Source organism: Budorcas taxicolor, chromosome 11 (genome assembly GCF_023091745.1).
Source record: "Budorcas taxicolor isolate Tak-1 chromosome 11, Takin1.1, whole genome shotgun sequence".
Classification (NCBI taxonomy): domain Eukaryota; kingdom Metazoa; phylum Chordata; class Mammalia; order Artiodactyla; family Bovidae; genus Budorcas; species Budorcas taxicolor.
Window position 1 is genome coordinate 81,194,044 of NC_068920.1, and position 17,041 is coordinate 81,211,084.

A 17,041-nucleotide genomic window follows, 5' to 3' on the forward strand; every position below is an offset into this window, starting at 1 on the left:
TTACCACTGAACCTCCTGGGAAGCCCAATTACCGCATCTACAGAATGTCTAATTCCTTCAACATTTGGGCACATGTGTATTGAGAACCCTTGTCAAACATCATGCAAAGATCTGGGAATCTTAAATGGATTTTAGGTTGAGCCTCTGCTCACGTTGCTTTGGACTTGTAAGGACAGGTCAGTGAATCCCTTGACCTGAGCAGAAACTACACTCTTTCTACCTCAGTTTTCTGTGCTATTTAGACCTGATCCAGAGGAGGCTGTAGCAGCTCCTAAAGCGGAGCCTCCGTAATTACTGGCCTTTACATCAAAGCCTATTTGGTTTCACTCAAGGGGCTGGCAAAGTCACTAGACACATCACATTTCCAATATAGATTTCAGGTTACTTAACCAAGCAATATGCTCTAAGAACTTCTTCCAAGTCAAAGTTAAAAAAAAAAAAGGTCTTAATTTGGAACATGGAAAAAACACTACCTGAATTAAAAATTACTAAAAGAAAAAAGATTATATCCACCCCCACCCCTTTTCTCATTTGGTGGACCTAAGTTTGGTTGAATTTAATTTGTGGTTACCTCAAAAGACAGTCAAAAGTTGAAATGATAAATCAGAGAGAGAGACAGTGAAGTCACTCAGTCATGTCTGACTCTTTGCAACCCCATGGACTGCAACCCACCAGGCTCCTCCATCCATGGAATTTTCCAGGCAAGAGTACTGGAGTGAGTTGCCATTTTCTTCTCCAGGTGATCGTCCCAACCCAGGGATTGAACCTGGGTCTCCCACATTGCAGGCAGATGCTTTACTCTCTGATAAATCAGAGCTCTAGACAGATTATCTGAACCGAAAAATTCTTCTGAGGTCCACATGTTTCAGGAAGCCTAAAGCAACCACAAAGTATTCCTCAGGGATGGAGCACAGGGCAGGTTAATTCAAGTCACTTAGATCTTCACCTTGTACAGAAAATTAGAACCCAGATGGCTGACTTTCTGCAGGATTTCTGATAGAAATCCAGTAGAGGTGCTTTTAGGTTTCACATCAACACTTAATAGCTGTAACCTTCTTATCCAGAAGTTGGGATTCACTTGAAGTCCACATGACCCACAATGAGCACAGCAGATCCGAGATAGTCAACGCATATGGAAGGCTCAATATTTCTAGCTTTCTACATGCTTAGCAGTGGACTACAGGGATGGGAACTATGTATTACTACGTATTTCTGGTGGCCCTTGTGGTGTTTTCCTTGTTGTGACCAAGAGAGAGAGGTGTTTTCCTTTGAGGACCCTTCAAATGATGCCCATTATAGCTCCAACTCCATTTATTTCTCAGAATGATCTCAAGACTGGAATGGAGAATCTATAAAGGAGGTAAACATGGGCTCCACAGAAACTTCATTGATTATAAAGAGAATTGGTAGCAAAGAAACTTTTTTTTCCCCTGACCAAGTCTCCCTTAGTCTCCCCTGCACAAAATTTTACAAGAGTGGCTTATGGTTTTACATCTAGAAAGAAAGTGACAAGTTGTTTATTTACTTATTTATTTCCATAGGGTAAAACAATTCCTAGCCCCCTATATAAAGCAGAGTGGCTGCAGGAACACTGACTCTTTAAACCTGTCTTACAACATTTCTTATTCACATTCTTTTAAAATCTATATTGTAAGATGCTAAGATAAGCAACTTTCTTAGAAAAAGAAATCCCTTATGCAATGTTATAAAAATAACTTTCACTAGAGATGGTGTCTCTGTATAGCTATTTTCTGATTTCAGAGCTGCAGTATGCAGTCATTTCTTCCAGCCAAACTTCTTTAGGCTTTATAACACTCTGCCATTAGGCCCACAGAAAACACTTAGTTCAAATTCCTAATTTTATAGCTAATGCAGATAGAGACTAAAGAAAAGGCAAGTTATTGCTCAAGGTCGAACAAGTCTGTTAATAGTGGACTTAGAAATAGAATCCTTGGTCCTAAAGTGTTCCTAAAATTTAGATGTGATCTTGCCTGGCATTTCAGGGAAGGCCTGCCCTTTTCAGATCTCGAGATTCCAGGACTAGATAACAACGTGAACAGTATCTGAATTTAGTCAAGAAGATGTTGGTAATTTCTTCCATTCTGATTAATTTTTTTTCCCTTTTAACTATTTGTTTTAAAAACCTTTTGTGTGTGTGTGTGAATAATCCACTCCTTAACAACCCATCATCTTACTGTTTACAACCATAGTTCTCAAAGTATGATTCTGGAACAAGCATCACATGAAAGCTTGATAAAAAAGCCAGTTCTTGGGAACCACCTCAGAACTGCTAAATTCTGGGGACGGCATCCAGCAATCTGTGTTTTAACAAGCATCTAGGTGATTCTGCTGCACACTGACATTTGAGAACTGATTTAGATAATCCCTGATTAGATTAACTGTAACACTGAGGTTGCAATATGGTCAATTTCCATCATTCATTGAAAATTTATTATCTGACATTCTTCTTTTTTATTGAGATATAATTGACAAATAACATTGTAGAGGTATACTTATGACATGCTGATTTAATATTTACATTGCAGTATGATTACATATATATATATAAATATAGTGTTAGTTAACACCTCCATCAGGTCACATAATTATATCTTGATTGTAGTGAGAGCATTTAAAATCTAGTCACTTAGCAACTCTGAAGTATATAATACAGTATTGCCCACTATAATCACAATGCTGTATATCACATCTTCAGAACTTATTTTCTAACTGCAAATTTATACCTTTTGACCAACATCCCCAGCCCCTGGTAACTCGCATTCTATACTGTCTTAAGGAGTTCAGCTTTTTTAGATTCCTCATGTAAGTGACATCTTCTATTGTAGTATTTGTCTTTCTCTGACTTATGTCACTTAGCATGCTTCCTTCAAGGTCTCTCCATGTTGTCACAAGTGGGAGGATTTCTTTCTTATGGCTGAGTATTTCATTGTTTGCATACACCACATCGTTATCCGTTCATCCATTGACAGACACTTAGGTTGTTTTCATGTCTTGGCTATTGTGAATAATGATGCAATAAACATGAGAGAGCAGATATCTTTTTTGATATTCTGCTTTCATTTCTTTCAAATATATACCCAGAAGGGAAATTGCTGGATCATAGGACAGTTGTATTTTCAATTTTTTGAAGAACTTTCACATTGTTTGCCATAGTGGCTACACCAATTTACATTCCTACAAACAGTGCACAAAGGCTCCCTTTTCTCCACATCCTCACCACACTCATTATCTCTTGTCTTTTTGATGATAGCCATTTTAACAGGTGTGAGGTGACAGCTCATTGTGGTTTTTGTTTTGCATTTCTCTGATGATTAGTGATGTTGAACAGTTTGTCTTATACTTGGTGGCTACTTGTATGTCTTTGGGAAAATGTCTATTCAGTTCGTCTGCCCATTTTTTGTTGTTGTTGCTGTTATTGAGTTCTATGAGTTTGGATATGAATCACTTATCAGATATATAGTCTGCAAATATTTTCTCCCATTCCTTAAGTTGCCTTTTCATTTTATTGATTGTTTGGCTGGCATTCTTCTACTAATCTTTCCTTTGCTTTGGCCTGAATTTCTCTTTTTTTGTGTCCCAACCCCCAAGACTATGGATTCACAGACTTTGGAAATTCAGTGTGCTAAAATCAGTTAGAGTTACCATTCTTTTCAATGTTCAAATAATCCCTTATTTACCTGACATAATCCTCTTCAAACTGTTCCTGAGTTCTTTCCACCTGGCTTCAGAAGTTGCTGAGAGCATCCTTGTCATCTGACACAAAAAGATCAATAACTCTTGAGTGTTCATTTGCCCATTTTTGTACTGAATCCTGAGGGCAGGAACAAAGTCTGCTATGTAATGTCTACTCAAAGGTAACTGGTATCTAAATAGTGTTCTACACATTAAATGTATTTGAGCAAGGTAAGTGAGTTTGGCCATATTTCAGAACGGATAAAAGGCTGTTGAAAATTATATTGAAATCTCCATTATTCTTAGACTAGGATGATTCAGAGGGGGTGTAAATTGCAGTGCTTTGTGATGACTTTAGGTTATTTAATTTGATTCTGAGTTCTGATCCTTAACAGATAAAAGAGATACTTATTCATAACTGACCAGCACATGCTAGAGACAGTAAAAAGAGATATTTGTTTTCAGTCTTAATTTGCAAGGTTTTTAGAATCCATGCAATACAACACATACAGAGCTACTTAAAATATCTCAAGGCTTATCAGAGTAAATGAAACATAAAATTAATTTGCAAATTCAATACAGTTATTTAAAATGATTAATATTTTAATGCTTACCACAATAATCTAAACATAAAAAATAATTTGCAAAGACAATCATATTTTACACTATTAAATGATTATTGTTAGCCAAGCACTATATCAGGTGCTTCAGTTCAGTTCAGTTCAGTTCAGTCGCTCAGTCGTGTCCGACTCTTTGCGACCCCATGAAGTGCAGCACGCCAGGCCTCCCTGTCCATCACCATCTCCCGGAGTTCACTCAAACTCATGTCCATCGAGCTGGTGATGCCATCCAGCCATCTCATCCTCTATCGTCCCCCTTTCCTCCTGCCCCCAATCCCTCCCAGCATCAGAGTCTTTTCCAATGAGTCAACTCTTCACGTGAGGTGGCCAAAGTACTGGAGTTTCAGCTTTAGCATCATTCCTTCCAAGGAACAGCCAGGGCTGATCTCCTTTAGGATGGACTGGTTGGATCTCCTTGCAGTCCAAGGGACTCTCAAGAGTCTTCTCCAACACCACAGATCAAAAGCATCAATTCTTCAGCACTCAGCCTTGTTCACAGTCCAACTCCCGCATCCATACATGACCACTGGAAAAACCATAGCCTTGACTAGACGGACCTTTGTTGGCAAAGTAACATCTCTGCTTTTGAATATGCTATCTAAGTTGGTCATAACTTTTCTTCCAAGGAGTAAGCATCTTTTAATTTCATGGCTGCAGTCACCATCTGCAGTGATTTTGGAGCCCAAAAAAATAAAGTCTGACACTGTTTCCACTGTTTCCCCATCTATTTCCCATGAAGTGATGGGACCAGATGCCATGATCTTCATTTTCTGAATGTTGAGCTTTAAGCCAACTTTTTCATTCTCCTCTTTCACTTTCATCAAGAGGCTTTTTAGTTCCTCTTCACTTTCTGCCATAAGGGTGGTGTCATCTGCATATCTGAGGTTATTGATATTTCTCCTGGCAATCTTGATTCCAGCTTGTGTTTCCTCCAGCCCAGCATTTCTCATGATGTACTCTGCATAGAAGTTAAATAAGCAGGGTGACAATATACAGCCTTGACGTATTCCTTTTCCTATTTGGAACCAGTCTGTTGCTTAACATGTATTAAATCACTTTTTGCGTGGCTTCTCTGATGGTCCAGTGGATAAGAACGCACCTACCAATGCGGGGGGACACAGGTTCAGTCCCAGCCCTGGGAAGACCTCACGTGCCTTGGAGCAGCTAAGCCCAGGTACCACGACTATTGACCCTGTGCTCTGGAGTCCAAGAACTGCAGCTGCTGAGTCCATGTGCACCCCAGCGCCAGTGCTCTGTAATAAGGGAGCCACCACGATGAGAAGCCCGCCCACTGCAGCTAGAGAGTAGCCCAGACTCTCCAGAGCTAGAGAAAACCATGGCACAGCAACAAAGACCCAGAGCAGCCAATAAATAAATAATTTTTAAAAATCACTTATTGCTTTCAAAACCCCTATAGGGTAGATATTTTTATTAGTCCAGTCTTACTGATGACTAAACCGAGGCAGCAAAAGCACTGGTATCTTATTCCAGGTCACACTGGAAAGTAGTGTAAGCGGCCCATGCTCTTAACCACCACACTGTAACGCCTTTCTAAATTTGTACTAGTAAATATAATTAATTAAAGAGCTTGCTCTATGACTAACTTATTACTTAGTTTATATTTTCAGGGAGAGAACAAAAGCAATGAGATATTGTGGCAAGAGCTCAGGAATTTTGAATATCAAGACCTGAGAGTCGGTTCCAACTACAGCTCAGATATTACCTTGGGCGAAACTGTTCTGAGCTTCAGTTTCTTCTTTTATAAATTAAGTCTAATAATAACTTTTCTCCCTACCTTATAGGCATGAGTATTAGATAACATAATAGGTATGAAAGTGCTTTGAAAGGTAGACGTATAATCTTAACAATATTAAAAAATCTTAACTTTTAAAAATTTATAAAATGAATTCACATCACAGTTTTAAATATTCTAGACTCTTCAATTCTTTCTTTTAAAGTTTATTTAGGACTGCACTTTTCAAACTGGCAATTTTCTTTTCTTCCTCATAATCATTTCTATACTGGACTTATTAAAAATTTTATACTATTATGTAAATAAAGTATCTTTTATATGCTTCTCCCAAGGGCAGGTTTTAACTTCTTGCCATGTTTCAATTTTATCTGCAATACACAGGCAGCATAATCTGTTGCTCTGGTGGCTCAAGCACTTGTGTTTTGCATATTTCATACAAGAAAATGGAGAAAAAAGAGAAGTTGGCCAGATGGGATTCTCTTTCCAGGCAGAGAACTAAAAAAATTTGCATGACCATGATCTCTTCTGGAGACAACAGAGACTTGTTTTCAGGACTGGCAATTGGTTACAGGGTGACAACCCATCCCCAAATTCCTGAGGCACCCCCGGGTTTACGATCTGAGGTTCTTAAATGTTCTTAAGGTGCAATTATTTCCAAATTTAATCAACCTCCAGAAAATAGCTAATTAAAAATAATCATATAAAACATCAGGCTTTTTCTTCAAAATTAAACACACAATTTCTTTTACTGATTATTTAGACAAGTCTTGCAAAAGCTCAGCCACCTGTTTGGAGGGGTGGGGAGGGGATGGTGAGGAGGTGTGAGAGTTCCTAAGAGGTGACTGTTCTTGGCAGCCACCTCCACCCTAGTCCTTCCTGGAATCTGTCATTGTCGGCTTCTGCTAAGATATGACTCTGTACTTGGTAGGTGAAGATAGCCAAAGAATTTTTTTTTAACCTCTTTTCAAATCCCTTTTTCATACTCTTGTTTATATTCTTTAGATGACACAATTACAATAAAGTTCCCCAAATAGCATATGGCACAGAGAATGGGTTCAACACATGCCATCCCCTTCGCCTCCCTTTCCTTACCACCCCATTTCCCCAGGCTCTGCCCTACTCCTGGGGAAGTTGGGTGTGGTTCCCAGAAATTTTGGTTGGGGTTTACATTTTAGCTTGCACTAATGAGTTAACACATCCCTTAGGCCTTTATCAGTAGAAATCCAAGCAGAATTTTTTTTCTTGAAATTTAAACCCCACTAAACAGAATGCCACAGAATAAAATTAAGTGTGCAGGGGAGTATTTTTCTAAAATCAGCAAGTTCTCAAGAATTCATGAGTATAAGAGACATACTTGGGAAAGCAATACAGCAATCCTCCCTTAACTGAGGCGGTATCTTCTAAGACCCCCAGTTGTCTGAAATCACAGTATTACTGAACCCTAGCTCAGTTGGTAAAGAATCTGCAGTGTGAGAGCCTTGGGTTCCATCCCTAGGTTGGGAAGATCCCCTGGAAAATGGTATGGCAACCCACTCCAGTATTTTTGCTTGGAAAATCCCATGGAGAGAGATGCCTGGGGGGCTATACCCCATGGGGTTGCAAAGAATCAGACATTGTAGACTATACATATTTACCTCTGATAAAGTTTAATTTATAAATTAGGGACAGTAAGAGATGAACAAAAATAATTAATAATAAAGAACAATTATAATAACTGAAATTAAAGTTAGGTAAATGTGGTCTCTCTCTCAAAATATGTTATTGTACAAACTTCCTTTTCCATCTTTACGAACCACTTACTATGCACTGTGGGCTTCCGAGGAGGTGATAGTTGTAAAGAACCTGCCTGCCAATGCGGGAGCCCTAAGAGATGTGGGTTCAGTCCCTGGGTTGGGAAGATCCGCTGGAGGAGGGCCTGGCAGCCCACTCCAGTATTCTTGCCTGGAGAATCCCATGGACAGAGGAGCGTGGCGGGGTACACTCCATAGGGTTACAAAGAGTCCAACATGACTAAAGCAACTTAGCAGGCACCCACCATGCACTAGGGCTTCCCTCATAGTTCAGTTGGTAAAGAATCGGCCTGCAGTGCAGGAGACCTCACTTTGATTCCTGGGTTGGGAAGAACCCCTGGAGAAGGGATAGGCTACCCACTCCAGTATTCTTGGGCTTCCCTTGTGGCTCAGCTGGTAAAGAGTCCACTTGCAATGTGAGAGACCTGGGTTTGGTCCCTGGGTTGGGAAGATTCCCTGGAGAAGGAAAAGGCTACCGACTCCAGTATTCTGGCCTGGAGAATTCCATGGACTGTATAGTCCATGAGGTCACAAAAAGTCAGACATGACTGCACAGCTTTCACTTTCACCATGCACTGTGGCCATAACTTTTGCAAGTTTGAGGTGGAACAGCAAAGCTAGCATGAATTTCTGTTTTCTTTTTTCACAATTTCACAGATGGAAGATTAACTCTTACTGCAGATCTTAGCGCTGAAAGGACAGGTTTTTTTTCTTTCCTGATTAAGTGGAGAACTATCATCTTGTAACTTAAAGAAAACACTCTTCAGCTTTTCTTTCATATATTCAAATTCTCAGCATCACTACTCTTATACTTTGAGGCTATTACTAAATAGTGAAAATGAAAGTGAAGTCACTCAGTCGTGTCTGACTCTTTGTGACCCCACAGACTGTAGCCTACCAGGCTTCTCCGTCCATGGGATTTTCCAGGCAAGAGTACTGGAGTGGGTTGCCATTTCCTTCTCCAGGGGATCTTCCCGACCCAGGGATTGAACCCAGGTCTCCCGCATTGTAGGCAGATGCTTTTACTGTCTGAGCCACCAGGGAAGTCTTTATTACTAAATAAGGGTGACTTAAATTCAAGCACTGGGATACTTCACAGCCAAGCTGATGACCGAGATCACTACTAGGTGATTATCAGGCAGAGACGCACTGGACAAGGGGATGAATCACGTCCTGGGTGGGACAGAGCAGGAGGGCACAGGATTTCATCCCACTACTCAGAACAGCCAACAATTTATTTCTGGAATTTTCCATTCAGCTTTTCATACCACTATTAACTTCAGGTGACTAAAGCTTCAGAAAGCAAAACTGTGGATAATAGGGGACTATACTTTGGGGTTGAGATTAACATTCTCTGCTAGTTCAGTTTCTTTCCTGCTGAATGTTATTCAATAGCTGGAGCAAACAAACAAAAACAAAACATAGTGGAACATATTTTAAGGTTTTCTTGAGAGTTGTGCATTTTTCAGGTTGATAGCCCCTGAGTGCTAAGGAGGTGAGCTCTGGTTATTTAAAAAAAAAAAACCCTTAATTCTTAAAGCAGTATATATGTGTGTGTGTATATATATACACACATATACATTTGGCCATGCCACGTGGCCTGTGTAGTTCACCTGACCAGGGTCTGAACTCACACTTCCTGTAATAGAAGCATGGAATCTTAATCACTGGACCATCAGGGATGTCTTGAATTCTTGAAGCAGTCTTTCATTGTACCATTTTATTTTGTAATGTATCATGACTCTTATTTTTTTAATTTTATTTTCCGTTTAAAACATTTTCACTGATTTTATTTTTATTTCATCATATTGTTTCATAGAACTCAGTACAGGAATACTAGACATAAAGTTCCATGAGTTTTGACAATTGCATGTACCTGTGTGGACGAACAACGCTGTCTGCCATTTCAGGAAACAAAGAATGTTGCTTGCCATTCAGGTAAACAACCAATTCCGCCTTGCATCAAGTCATCAGCCACTGCAGTCCCCCTAGTCAGCATCCTGAGGGGATTTCAGAATGAAGATAGACTAAGCACTGGCTCCAGACAGTTAAAATGCATATCAAAGCAATAATTACAACTCAGACTCTTGTGGCTTTCCATACATAGAAAAGCACTAAAATCATTAACCTGAGATGTCAACTCAGAAACAACTTCTGTGTGTGTGTGTGTGGCATTAACAGTAATCTTTTGCTGTTTGACTACACATTTGTTTCTGTTTTTTCCAGGAAAAATTCCTATATATTCCGGCTCCTCCCTTACATCTTTGAAATGATTGCTCAGAACTATGTGAGAGGCTGGTTCTCAGTCTGTATAGTCCTCAGTAATGTCCCCAAATAAAACATAATTCTGAATTTTTCAGTTGTGCATCATTTTCAGTTGGCACCTGGGTAACACCAATCAAGATATAGGGCATTTTCATCACTCTGGAAAGTTCCATTGTGTCCTTTTTCAATCAATCTTCACTCCAGCCTAACTTCAGGTAACCGCTGTTAGGATTTCTATTACCATAGGTTAGATGGATACACTTGCTTTGAATCAGTGTAAATGGAATTGTGCATTATGTACTCTCCTTTTTGTGTCTGGATTCTTTTGCTCAGCATAATGTCATGGAAATGACAAGCCTCTTGCTTGCATTGTTCGTGTATCAGTAGTTTGCTCCCTTTTTTACTTTTTTTAAATTGTGGTAAAATTTACCATTTAACTATTTTTAAGCATGCAATTCAGTACATTCACGGTGTGATGTGGTCTTGCCAGGTGGCGCAGTGGTAAAGAATTCGCCAAGTGATGTAGGAGACACAGGTTTGATCCCAGGGTCCGGAAGATTTCCTGAAGGAAGAAATAGCAACCCACTCCAGTATTCTTGCCTGGAAAAATCCCATGGACAGAGGAGCCTGGCGGGCTACATTCCATAGGTTCACAAAGAGTTGGACATGACTGAGCAGGCACGCACACATGTGATGAAACCATCACCACCCTCTACTTTCAGAAGTTTTTCAACAACCCAAACTGAAACTCTATATCCATTAAATAATAACTCCCTATTCCCCAGCCTCTATTAGTAAGCACTATTCTACTTTCTGCATTAATTTGTCTATTTTAGGTACCTCATTTCAGAGAAGGCAATGGCACCCCGCTCCAGTACTCTTTCCTGGAAAATCCCATGGGCAGAGGAGCCTGGTCGGCTGCAGTCCATGGAGTCTCTAAGAGTTGGACACTACTGAGCGACTTCACTTTCACTTTTCACTTTCATGCCTTGGAGAAGGAAATGGCAACCCACTCCAGTACTCTTGCCTGGAAAATCCCATGGATGGAGGAGCCTGGTAGGCTGCAGTCCATGGGGTTGCTAAGAGTTGGACACGACTTCATGACTTCACTTTCACTTTTCACTTTCATGCATTGGAGAATCCCAGGGACGGCAGAGCCTGGTGGGCTGCCGTCTATGGGGTCGCACAGAGTCGGACACGACTGAAGCCACTTAGCAGCAGCAGCAGCAGCAGCGGCAGGTACCTCATTTAAGTGGATCCCAGTCACTATATGACTTTTTAAATACCTCAAACAATATAATTATGCCTTTAAATAAAAACCTGCATATGTACACATATGAAAAAAGTTGGAAATGGAATTTCTAACATGTCTAAAAATCTTATAAAGGAAGAGTTTCAATAGGTTTTAAATATACTTGTTAAAATAAGAATTTGACAATGTTCAATTAATTTCTAAGAATAGCTGTTGACTTCAGGGAAAATGGAAAACTTTCTTAACCAGATTCAGCAAAACATTTACATAATTGTTAGTAGGACTGAAAAATAAGTACTATGATTTAGCAAACTTAAGTGAAGTTGCTCAATTGTGTCTGACTCTTTGCGACCCCATGGACTATAGCCTGCCAGGCTCCTTTGTCCAGGGGATTTTCCAGGCAAAAATAGTGGAATGGGTTGCCATTTCCTTCTCCTTAGTAAGTTTAGCCAATAATGTATTTCTACATACTGTTTTGAAGTAGTTTTTAGCTTTGATAGAATTTAAAGAACATATTAGGAAAAAATGAACACAGAACTAGACTTTGTTTCATTGCAAAGTGTCAAATAAAAAGTCACATTTGTGGAGAATTCCCTGATGATCCAGTGGCTAGGATGCCATGCTTTCACTGCTGAGGGTCCAGGTTCAATCCCTGGTTGGGTAACTAAAATCCTATAGGTCAAAAGACCAAAAAATAAAAACAAAACAACTGGGCATATTCAAATATATTGCTCTTATTAATATTATTATCCCTAATAATATTTTTCATAAGAGCAAAATTTTTGTATCAATAATAGCTAAAATAAATATTTTCTGATTTACCTGATTTAGCTTGGTGTTTGCAGGTATATTGTTAGAAGTTGGTAAATATAGATATATTAGGAGTAAATGCTAAAGCTTTTTAAACTCATATATTAAAAATACTATTTAATGTGTAATTGATAAAAATTATTAATGAGATATTTTACATTCTCTTTTTTCATAGCATCTTTAAAATCCAGAGCATATTCTACACTTAAGTACCTTTCAGTTAGAAAGAACCACATCTCAAGGGCTCACATTATGGTACTTTATTGGACAGGATAGCTCTAGAGAGCTTTAGTTATTATTTAACTTCCTAGTTCTCAATATCATTTCTAACTTTGCCTGTTTCATTCTGGACTAGATTGTTGAAAACAGGCAAATGTAAGATATTTTTCCAGCAATTTTTCAAAAGAAACAACAAAAATCAGGAAGAAACAATCTGTTGAGAATAGTATATCCCTTTGTATGTATGAGTTAAAAGTCTAGAGTTTTTAGACCTTTGCATTTAGAATTTCATCCTTACTTCTTCACCAAGTAGAACCTACACTAGGAAAATCTTAGTCTGGGTGCAGTAATTTCTATTTACCCATTTCCAAAGTAGGATTTTAGAGAGAACCCTTCTACACTGCTGGTGGAAATGTAAATTGATGCAGCCACTATGGAAAACAGCATGGAGGCTCCTCAATAAACTAAAAAGAGTTGCTATATGATCTAACAATCCCACTCCTAGGTGTATATTTGGACAAAACTATAGTTCAAAAAGCTATACGCACCCCTATGATCATAGCAGCACCATTTACAATAGCCAAGACATGGAAACGACATAAATGTCCGTCAACAGATGAATGGATAAAGAAGTTGTGGTGCATATCTATAACGGAATACTACTCAGTCATAAAAAAGAAATAATGCCATTTACAGTGACATGAATGGACCCAGAGATTATTATACTAAGCAATGTAAGTCAGAAAGAGAAAGACAAGTATCATATGATATTGCTTATATGTGGAATCTAAAATATGACACAAATCAATCTATCTATGAAACAGAACCAGGGGCTCAATCTATTGAGAATAGATTTGTGGTTGCCAAGAGTGTGGGAGGCAAAAGAGGGTTGGACTGGGAATTTTGGATTAACAGATGCAAACTGGTATACATAGAATGGATAAACAACAAGGTCCTACAGTATAGCTCACTGCTGCTGCTGTTAAGTCGCTTCAGTCGTGTCTGACTCTGTGCGACCCCATAGACAGAAGCCCACCAGGCTCCCCTGTCCCTGGGATTCTCCAGGCAAGAACAATGGAGTGGGTTGCCATTTCCTTCTCCAATGCATGAAAGTGAAAAGTGAAAGTGAAGTTGCTCAGTTGTGTCTGACTCAGCGATCCCATGGACTGCAGCCTACCAGGCTCCTCCATCCATGGGATTTTCCAGGCAAGAGTACTGGAGTGGGGTGCCATTGCCTTCTCCAGTATAGCTCACTATCCTGTGATAAACCATAATGGAAAAGAATATGAAAAAGAATGTATATATATATACTTAGATATATAAAACAGAGTTGCTGCTGTACAGTAGCAATTAATAAAACATTGTAATTCAACTATACTTCAATTTAAAAATTAAAAAAAACAGGACACATATGAATTTATCTATGAAATAGACTCACAGACACAGAAAACAGACTTGTGGTTGCCAAGGGGGAGGGGGCAGTGGATGGTTTGCAAACTGTCATATAGATAATGGATAAACAACAAAGTCCTACTGTATAGCACAGGAAACTATATTTAATATCCTGTAATAAACCATGATGGAAAAGGAAAAAAGTAGAATTTTAGATAAATATGCTGTTAACCAAAATTATGGTATTTTAGCCACTACTCACTGCTATTGATGTGTCTCAATTTAACCACATGAGTGTCAGGTACTCATTTTATTTTAACAGTTTATCACCTGAACCGCATTGTGCCTGTCAAGGTTGTATATAGTATTTAAACAACACAGATGCAATCTAATGTAGCCTTATTCTCACGCTTAAGGTAAATGTAGTAGATAATGTCTAAGAAAGCCAATTATGAAGCTAATTTCTATAAACATAGCTCAGGCAAATAAAGGCCTCAGGTAAGAACTCACCTTGAAATTAGTCAGAAGAGGTACAGGCCCAAGAGACTGATGCAAATTGGCTTGGCTGATGCAAACACAGGCTACAGACGAATCACTCCTATTTGTTTATTAAGCCTGGAAGGACAGTAGAAGATTTTGGCTCTGGTTTTACTTTTACCTATGAGATTTACTATTGTTAAGAAAAAATTATAGAAAACTGTTCATTGTGAAGCCAGTTGTGCATTTTAGAGCTTTTAGAAAGCATCAGGGTTCCCTAGACCAGTCTCCTGCATTTTGAGGAAGCCGAGGCCTGAGGTGTGTGGTTTGAGCTGATTCCCTGGTATTTTCACTTCCTACCCTGTGCTCTCCCACTAAGCAACTGAAGGCCAGCAATGAGCAACATTCAAAGGAAACACACAAGTGGCAATAACACATGAAAAGCTTATAATTTTTTAAAAAGCTCACAATGAAAGGAAATACACATAAAAAACCAGAAGATATCCTTCTTCATTTAACAAATTGGCAAAGATACAAACTTATAACAAGGCTTTTGAGACTTTTGAGGAATGGAAACAATTACTCAGTTGACATGCCTGAAATTTCACAAGTAGAGATTTACTTCTTTGGCTTAAACTTTTGCCTTGTTAAATGGTGAAAAAGAAGTAAACTGTTATGCTTTACTAATTACAGATGCCCCAAGAAGAATGGTAAAGGAAAAAGTAAAGCTGCCATAGGTCTCAGTGCCTTATGAGTGCAAAGGTGATTGGGTACAAAAGTTCTGGAGACAGAGGCAAATGGTCTTTCTCACAGTTTACTGATGGCTGCCTCCGATAACACGTTGCGTCTCTGAGCAGACAGGTTCAAGATGTTAGAGTCGTTTGAAGAAGAGCTTCCAGGGGAAAAAAAAGCATTTGATCTTTTTCTTTCACTCTTTATCGCTGGCATTTTGGTTTGGGGTTTATTTGGGAGCCTTCTTCTTTTTTGCCTTTTTAAAATGTAATTTGAACAGAGAGGTTCTGTGTCTTAGAGACGCTCACTAGAAGCTGGAGATGAATGGTGAAGGTATCACTTCTAAAGTTGTTTCCTTACCCAGACCTGCCAAAGGAAGACTGTAGTAGGCTCACAACAATGCTGCTAGATAAGTGGGTGCCTTCTGGCCACGTATCCAAATGGCAAAAATGGAAAAAAAAAAAAAAAGGCATCTGTCTTAGTTCCTTTAGATTTATGATCCTTGAATAAAATTTTTATACAAACCTTGCCTCATTCCAAAATGGGCCTGAGTCAGCTTGAAAACTACCAGCCACTAAGTTCAACCCAGGATTCCCACTTGCAGGCTGTGTGTGCTTATTCGCTCAGTCATGTCTGACTCTTTGCAAGCCCATGGACTGCAGCCCACCAGGCTCCTCTGTCCTTGGGGATTCTTCAGGTAAGAATGCTAGAATGGGTTGCCAGGCCCTCCTCTTGGGGATCTTCCTGACCCAGGGATCGAACCCAGGTCTCACACATTGCAGGCAGATTCTTTACCATCTGAGCCGCCAGGGAAGAGTTTGCCAAAGGTCTATAGGTTTTGAGGTTTTTGTTTGCTTCAGTTCTTCCATTATGTTATTTCATAGCAGATCAAGCCAACTAAGTTTATTCGGATTATGAACCCTTTTATATTTGGGTGACAGTTTATTGTTTACAAAGGATTTTAAAATCCTGTTTCACTTGACTCTCTCAACAGTCTTGTAAGCTAAGGAGGCAGAGTCTTATCAGTTGGCAGGTGAGGAAACTGAAAATGAATGTTCTAACTTCCAAGTTGTTAAGTGGCAGGTAGAACTAAGGTTTAAGCCCAGGCTCTCATCCCAAACCTCTTGTTCTCACACTGTCTCTCAATAAAGCAAAGGGGGAAAAAAAATCTTCATTCCATTTTGGGTGATGAATCCCTGCCAACTTTGTTGCGTGAAATTAACCCCTTTTAAGTGTTCCCCAGCTCTTCCTGCCTCAGGCAAGACCCTGAATATGTTTCTCTTGTCTTCTACTCTGGTACCCTTTGGCACCATGGCCCCCTTGCTGAGCCCATCACTCCGCAGGCATCATCTGGTCCCTGCTGGGACCCTAGCAGCAGAGCAAGCAGGCTGCCCATCAAAATCTAAGGACTCTTTTCTGTAGAAAAGAGATGTAGCCAAGACATGCCTGCCCAGACAGAAAGCACACTGCCCCCAGGCTCCCTTGCTCCTGGTTGAGCTGACAAAGCTCCGACCGATGGAACAAGAGTAAGGGTGATGTGGGAAAGTTCCATCTCCCTTACTCAAGAGGAAATTCTTGGTCTTGGACTTTCCCTCCTCACTCTTCCTTTTGGCTGTCTTGGTAAGTAAGTAATGATGAGCCTGACCTTGAAAGCTACATATAAAGGACGTCAGTGCCCCCACCAACACAGGTCCCTGAGTGTTTCCGTGGAGAACTGTGTGTTCACTTGGAATTCCCAGCTTGGACCGTTATGTGACAGAGTAGCCAAATTTAAGGAGAAGGCAATGGCAACCCACTCCAGTACTCTTGCCTGGAGAATCCCAGGGATGGGGGAGCCTGGTGGGCTGCCGTCTATGGGGTCGCACAGAGGCGGACACGACTGAAGCAACTTAGCAGCAGCAGCAGCAGCGGCAGCCAACTTCAAAGTAGTTTGAACCACTGGATTTTGGAGTCTCCTTATTAATAGATGTTATGTTTTTACTCCAGTGAAGGCACTTTGGCTATTATCCCTTGACTGGTCTTCCCTTAATTGCTTCAT